This window comes from Homarus americanus, unplaced genomic scaffold, assembly GCF_018991925.1.
Source record: "Homarus americanus isolate GMGI-L3 unplaced genomic scaffold, GMGI_Hamer_2.0 scaffold49720, whole genome shotgun sequence".
In the NCBI taxonomy this organism is placed as follows: Eukaryota; Metazoa; Arthropoda; class Malacostraca; order Decapoda; family Nephropidae; genus Homarus; species Homarus americanus.
Genome location: NW_024746478.1, coordinates 72940 through 80000, shown reverse-complemented (window position 1 = coordinate 80000; position 7061 = coordinate 72940).

Genomic DNA, 7061 nt, shown 5'->3' with positions numbered 1-7061 from the left:
ATCTAGGAAGAGTCGTGGTGGTTTTATCGGGGTTCAAGATTATCTAGGAAGAGTCGTGGTGGTTTTATCGGGGTTCAAGATTATCTAGGAAGGTCGTGGTGGTTTTATCGGGGTTCAAATTATCTAGGAAGGGTCGTGGTGGTTTTATCGGGGGGAGGGTCGTGCTGGTTCACCTGAGGTTCTGGATCATGTAGGAGGTCGTGCTGGTTCACCTGAGGTTCTGGATCATTCACCTGAGGTTCTGGATCATGTAGGAAGGTCGTGCTGGTTCACCTGAGGTTCTGGATCATGTAGGAAGGTCGTGCTGGTTCACCTGAGGTTCTGGATCATGTGGGAGGGTCGTGCTGGTTCACCTGAGGTTCTGGATCATGTAGGAAGGTCGTGCTGGTTCACCTGAGGTTCTGGATCATGTAGGAAGGTCGTGCTGGTTCACCTGAGGGTCTGGATCATGTAGGAGGGTCGTGCTGGTTCACCTGAGGTTCTAGATCATGTAGGAAGGTCGTGCTGGTTCACCTGAGGTTCTGGATCATGTAGGAAGGTCGTGCTCGTTCACCTGAGGTTCTGGATCATGTAGGAAGGTCGTGCTGGTTCACCTGAGGTTCTGGATCATGTAGGAAGGTCGTGCTGGTTCACCTGAGGTTCTGGATCATGTAGGAAGGTCGTGCTGGTTCACCTGAGGGTTTGATCATATAAGGAAAGGTATTAATCATGGTAATGGTTATTGTCTTTTTTACGTGTGTGTGTGTGTGTGTGTGTGTGTGTGTGTGTGTGTGACTCATATGGTAATACAGTACAGTATTTACAAATACAGGTGTGTGCGTGCTGGAATGTGTGCTTGTGTGTGTGTGTATGTGCGTTTCTTGGCCTTAACATTCACCTTGTACACATGTTGCACTTGACACACACACACACACATGCACATGCACACCTCTTGTTGTTGTTATTTTTTTCTTCTTTATTCTTCTTTATTCTTCTTCCTTATTCTTTATTCTTCTTACTTATTCTTCTTACTTATTCTTCTCTCTCCTCCTCCTCCTCCTCCTCCTCCTCCTCCTCCTCCTCCTCCTCCTCCTCCTCCTCCTCCTCCTCCTCCTCCTCCTCCTCCTCCCCCTTCTTCTTTTTCTTCTACTTGTCCTCTTTATCTCATTCTTTGTCTTCCTCCTCCTCCACCTCCTTTCTTCCTCGTGTTAAGTGTGGTGTATATTTAGATCAGAAAGTGTTATACAATAGTCACCACTCCAAGACAACAGTGATCACAAGGTCGACAACCCTATTATGTGTCTCACTCTTATTAGCCTCTAGTTACCTTCTTCTTACCTCTCTCAGTCCTTTTTGTTAGTCCTATTAGATTTATTTATTTATTTATTTATTTATTTTTTGCTGTTGTGATTATTTTTTTAAGGTCGTTTTGTTTAATTTCTTTTAGTGTTTTTATTTATCTTTTTTTTTTTAGGGTTTTTTATTTTATTATTTTTATTTTTTATTTAATAGTTTCTTGTTTTTACTTGTTTATTTTTATCTTGCTTTTATTTATCTATGTTATTTTGTTATTGTTTTTATTTTTTGTGTTTTAATTGTAATAGAAAAAACAAGAAGGAAGAAAAAATAAATCCAAATAGTGTGAGGCAGGTCAGGAAGGGCGGTCATTGAGCTGACTTACGCAACCAGGAAAGATGAGGTAGCAATATACCCGAGGAATTATGTTCTAATTTATTTCTTCTTTTTCCTCGTTTATTCCGCTCCCTTTCATCTGTCTTCCCGAGAGCCTTTATTTAAATCCTCCATTTATTATTCCGAGCTGCTAAGCATTCTTGGCCAGAGCTCATAATTCCTGTGAAATTTTTGCTCCGCTTCGTGTTTATATCCGCCTCGGGGTCAATAGAGTGCTTCACGGTGTTAACCTGAGAGGCAGAAAACCCCTTGACACCCATGTGGCAAAAGCGCCTTTAATGTTACAACCTGAAACTTTCAACGCTCTAGTCGATGATGGTGACGTCATAATGCAGAGTGGGGGTGGTTGGGGTCGGGGGATGACCTTTGTGACGTCACCACCTTTGTAAACATTGAGTGCGATAGTTAGTTAGGGAGGGAGGGAGGCGGAAGCTGAAGGTCGTATCATCATGTGTGTTGTGGAAGTCAAGTTTTGAGAATGAGTTTACGCTTCAGTGTTTGTGTGTGAGTGTGTTGTGTATTTTTTTGTTTGTTTTCTTCCGTCATTTTATTGATCGTGTTACTGTAGTAAACCTAATACAGTATAAATGATTCTAGTGATAATGGTAACATTAATAATGGCATTGGTGATAATACTAATAACGATAATGGTAATATTGATATTACTACTATTAATAATGCTACTGCGAGTAATAACTATAATTGATGATAATAATGATGACCAGATGATAATGATAATAGTAGAGGTAAATTATTTAATTATAATAACAGAAAATAAGTGATAGAGCTTTGAACTAACAAGCAAAGGGTTCCGGGTTCGATACCCGGATGGAGTGGAGGACAGGGCTCCCTTCTTATACTGCACACTAGCCCTTGTGGAGTCACTGTTAAACGAGTGCGGCTGCCAATGGTGGAACAACCCTTGGGTGGAGTAGCATCCTGCCAAGGTGGTGGAGTAACCCACTAGCTGCTGAAAGGCGTACACTACACTAACCCAAAGAAGGAAAATAGCTTACCTGCATAATAGTACGAGACAAATGATGTAAATATTCGTTCATACACTAGACCTGGACACAAATACCAGCTTATGACAGAGAGGATTGTACTAGACGGGGTAGCAAGGATTAAGAGTCTTACAAATTAATATAAAACAAGAATTTCTATTTTGCGTATTAGGTGAGAATGTGTTCTGGTGTTGTGTTTGTTTATGTAGTATATTGCTGTTAGCTTTGTATTTACTGCTGTTAGCATTGAGTTGTTTACTGCTGTTTTCTGTAGTTTACAGCTGTTAATATTGTAATGTTTGTAGCTTTGTATTGTGTGCTGCTGTGAACTTTATCTTGTCTATTGTTGTTTTCTTTTTTTTTTTCTTTTTTTTTACTGCTGTCAGCTTTTGGGTTCTTTGGGTAGTATTGCTGTTAGCTTTCTCGTTTGTATTGTTAACTGTTGTTAGCTTTCTGTTTGCATCAGTTTTCTGTTTTGTTTATTCCTTTCTAGAGCCTTAGGTGTGCGATATTGGAGTCTCTCTCTCTCTCTCTCTCTCTCTCTCTCTCTCTCTCTCTCTCTAAAACACCCCCCTCCCAGGAATGTCGCCTGACTTGAGGCAGTAAGTGAGCGTCCACATTCCCTTCGCACGATTTACACCAATACTTAAACTTTGTACACCATCAATACTAAATTTTCCTGGAAACTGTGTGTGCTTGGGTGCGTGTGTGTGTGTGTGTGGAGAGAGAGAGAGAGATAAATTTGTGTGTGGGGAGTGAGAGGTTGTATATGCATAGAATAATTGTTTTTTATGAGTGGTGTGTGTGTGTTTGAGTGCGTATTTGTGTGTATGTGTGTATCAGAAGCACATAGGAATTGTGCCGTTGGGGTCTTCACTGTTGCGTGCTTAAGTGCAATGGACGAGATAAGAGTCAATAATAACTCTTGAGTGTCTACTGTAAGTGCAGGAGGCGACACTTGACACTACTAACTGCTGAAAGATCTCTCAAGTCTTATCCCAGTCTGGTCACCATCTACGTGTTCAAGGTGGTGCAATGAAAAATGAAAAGCCACTTAAATAAATAGGGTAATCATTTTTGTACGTAAAACTTTTAGTAACTGATAACCTTACCTAACCTAATCTAACCTAACTATCCAGCCTAATCTAACTTAACTCAATCTAACCTAACCAAAGCTAACTTAACCCAACCTAACCTAACCAAACCTAACCTAACTATCCAGCCTAATCTAACTTAACTCAATCTAACCTAACCAAAGCTAACTTAACCCAACCTAATCAAACCGAACTTAATCCAACCTAGCCTAACCTAACTTAACCCAACCCAGTCTAACCTAACCTAACCTAACACTACACTGGCCTTGGATAGTTTGTTAGTCACTATTAATCTTATATTCATTAGTGTTTCCTGTTATTCACAATAAAGGGGACAGACTTTTTTCTTGTGTCTCTAAATTTCAGAAGCCGGTTCTTTTTTCTCCTCAGAAGGAAATAATCGTGTTTTTGTCAGCAGGTTCGTTTACAGGCCTTTGTTTAAATAGAAAGGTCTCGTGTTTCCTGTAGAATATCGTGTGTGCTGTAGTTCTTTTGTTTACGTACGCACACACGCACACACACACACACACGCACACGCACACACACACACACACGCACACCTGCCCTGTACTCACACTTCTCTTGTTGTATGGATGGTAGCCGCTGAGGTCTCGTCTTTCTTACTGTTCTATTGTAAGGTGTAAATTAAGGCACCGCTCTCTGGTGGCCTCTCACAGCTCAGAGGCGTCGTAGAACTGAACTCCCGTGTGTGGAACGACTTATACAATGTGCATTAAATAACAGCAATCTGAAGAGCTTAAGACTGAGCGGGTATAAACTTAGAACAGCAACCCCGGAATGTAAGGTGTAAAGTATGTGAAATTTTTGGTCGGAGATGAAAAGGTTGTGGTGCGATATTATAGGATTAGGTGATGTAAAATGGACAGGTTCAAATAGCATTAGTGGTGAAGAATGTCACTTGATATATTTTGGGTGGTGAGATGAATGAGAGAAAGGTAGCCTTGTTTAGCTGAAGTTATAGGGAGTTGTTTCCAGAGATATTAGGTAGTGTGTCAGAGAGGTTGAGGATTTAAGAAGAAGAAAACAAATAAGAAGATTTGTAGAAGTTAAAAAGAGGAAAGAGGTTAGTTGACTGTTGTAAGGAAAAAAACAAGATTATTGCAAATTCGTGGTTTTCAAGAGCTGTGTAATCCAAATTTAAGACTTACTTCAGATACCAAGTGTGGGTTACATTATATCCCCAGTTGTGTTTTAGAGTGAGGCTGAAACTTAAAAGGGATTAAAATAGAAAAAAAAAATAACATCAGATAGGATTTAGGTATTGATGGAGGAAGGAATTAAAGAACAAGGAATAGAACAACAATCTGTGGATGAATTTAAGGAGACATGTGAAGGAGGGGGGGTTACATGACTGAAGGATAATCACATAAAAATATTCAGTAGAACACAAATGAAAATAAATGAAAGATGGCAGTTGAAATAAAAAAAATGTAGACAAACAAAAATAGATGTTTTAGAAAAAATAAGTAAAACAGGGAGATAAAAGATGACACTAGATTATTTTTTAACTAGGGAAATGTGGGGAAAGATGGATGAAGGAAATTTCAAAGGTTTGGTCCCATGAAAGATACAAGATATGGGAGAATTAGTACAGGTAGCCAGAAAACGTTCAAGAGTGGAGGGGCTGTTATTATTATTATTATTATTATTATTATTATTGATTTATGTGTATCGTCTATTTGGGCACATTTATCGTCTTACCTGTTGTCTTAATATTATTATCTTTTATGGTACATGGTGGCGTTTTCTACCTTCAACGTAACATTTCGTCTATTCAGGTGTGTGTGTGTGTGTGTGTGTGTGTGTGTGTGTGTGTACAGTAGTGATTGTGTTTTGGGCCACACACCAAGCCCCAACCATCACGACACCGTACACACACACACACACACACACACACACACTGTACTGTACACACAAGCTTTTATGTGAACTAACATCTGAAATAACCTTCCTCCTCTTCCTACTACTCCTCCACCACCTCTTCCTCCGCCACCTCTTTCTTCACCTCCTCTCTTTCTCCTTCTCTTCCTCTTCCTCCTCCTCCGTCGCCTCTTCTTCCTCCTCCTCCTCCCTCTCCTCTTCCTCCTCCACCGTCCTTGTGTAACTTCGGCTTCTCGTCGTCGATTTTTATTTTAGTTTCTCACGCCCCATTTCTGAACGCTTCGTAAATCGTGTGTTTTTTTATGGGGGAGGAAGGGAAAGAGGAGGCAGGGTGCGGGTGGGGGTGGAGGGCTGAATTAGAGGTGGGAGAGAGAGAGGGAGTTGAGGAAGGATAGGGAGAGGGTGACGAACAGAGAGGAAGGGATGGTGAATGGGAAGGGAGGAGTAGATGAGAGATACAAGATAACGAGTAAAGAAGGTAGTGATGATTGTATGTACTGTAATAATGGGAATAGTACTGATTAAAATAATAACGATAATAGTAATAATAGTTTTGATAATATTAATAGTGATATTACTAGCAATAATAAAAATAATAATAATAATAATAATAACTACTGGCCAACAGAGCATGAATAAGTTGTTAAGGAAGTAATGGTGCAGTACAGTACCTTCAGGATCATTTGAATCATAACTACTTAAAAGTAGTGACGCTCCACTTACTAAAATTACTTAACAGAAATTCCCTTGCTAACACAGTACCTTGCTGTCACTCAGTCGATTTTTTCCCCGCCACCGGCTATACGTGATCAAAATAGGGTACAAACGCTAATTAGTAACCTAACCTATTGTCATCATTATTAGTATTGTTATTATTATTAACTTAGACATTAAATCACATAAAAACGTACATGATAAAAAAAAGGAAAAACATTATAAGCAATGAAGAAAAGTTAATCATTGTTGTTCACGTGAGTAAACAGTAGAGTGTCACAGGTGAGGGTGTGTGGAGGCGGACATTGTTAGTCTTGCACCGTGAGAGCCAAGACCCACCTGACGATCTACCCCCAGCAGGTAGACCTTCCTGTGTGCTCCCGACCCTTTTGTTTACCTTGCCTGTGTGTGGCTCTGTGCTTTATATGTATGTATGTATGTATAATATGTATTTGTGTTTGAATATGTATTTATGTATATCTTTCTGTGTGTATACAGTATGTGTTTGTGTGAATATGTATATACGATGCATGTATGTGACTGTGTAAGTATTTATGGATATTTGTTTGTGCGTGCATTCATGTGTCTGTATATGTGTGTGTGTGTGTGTGAGTGTGTGTGACATATTTGTGGTTAAGTCTCCGGCGTTACAGTTGGGTAAGCCAGTAGATTACAG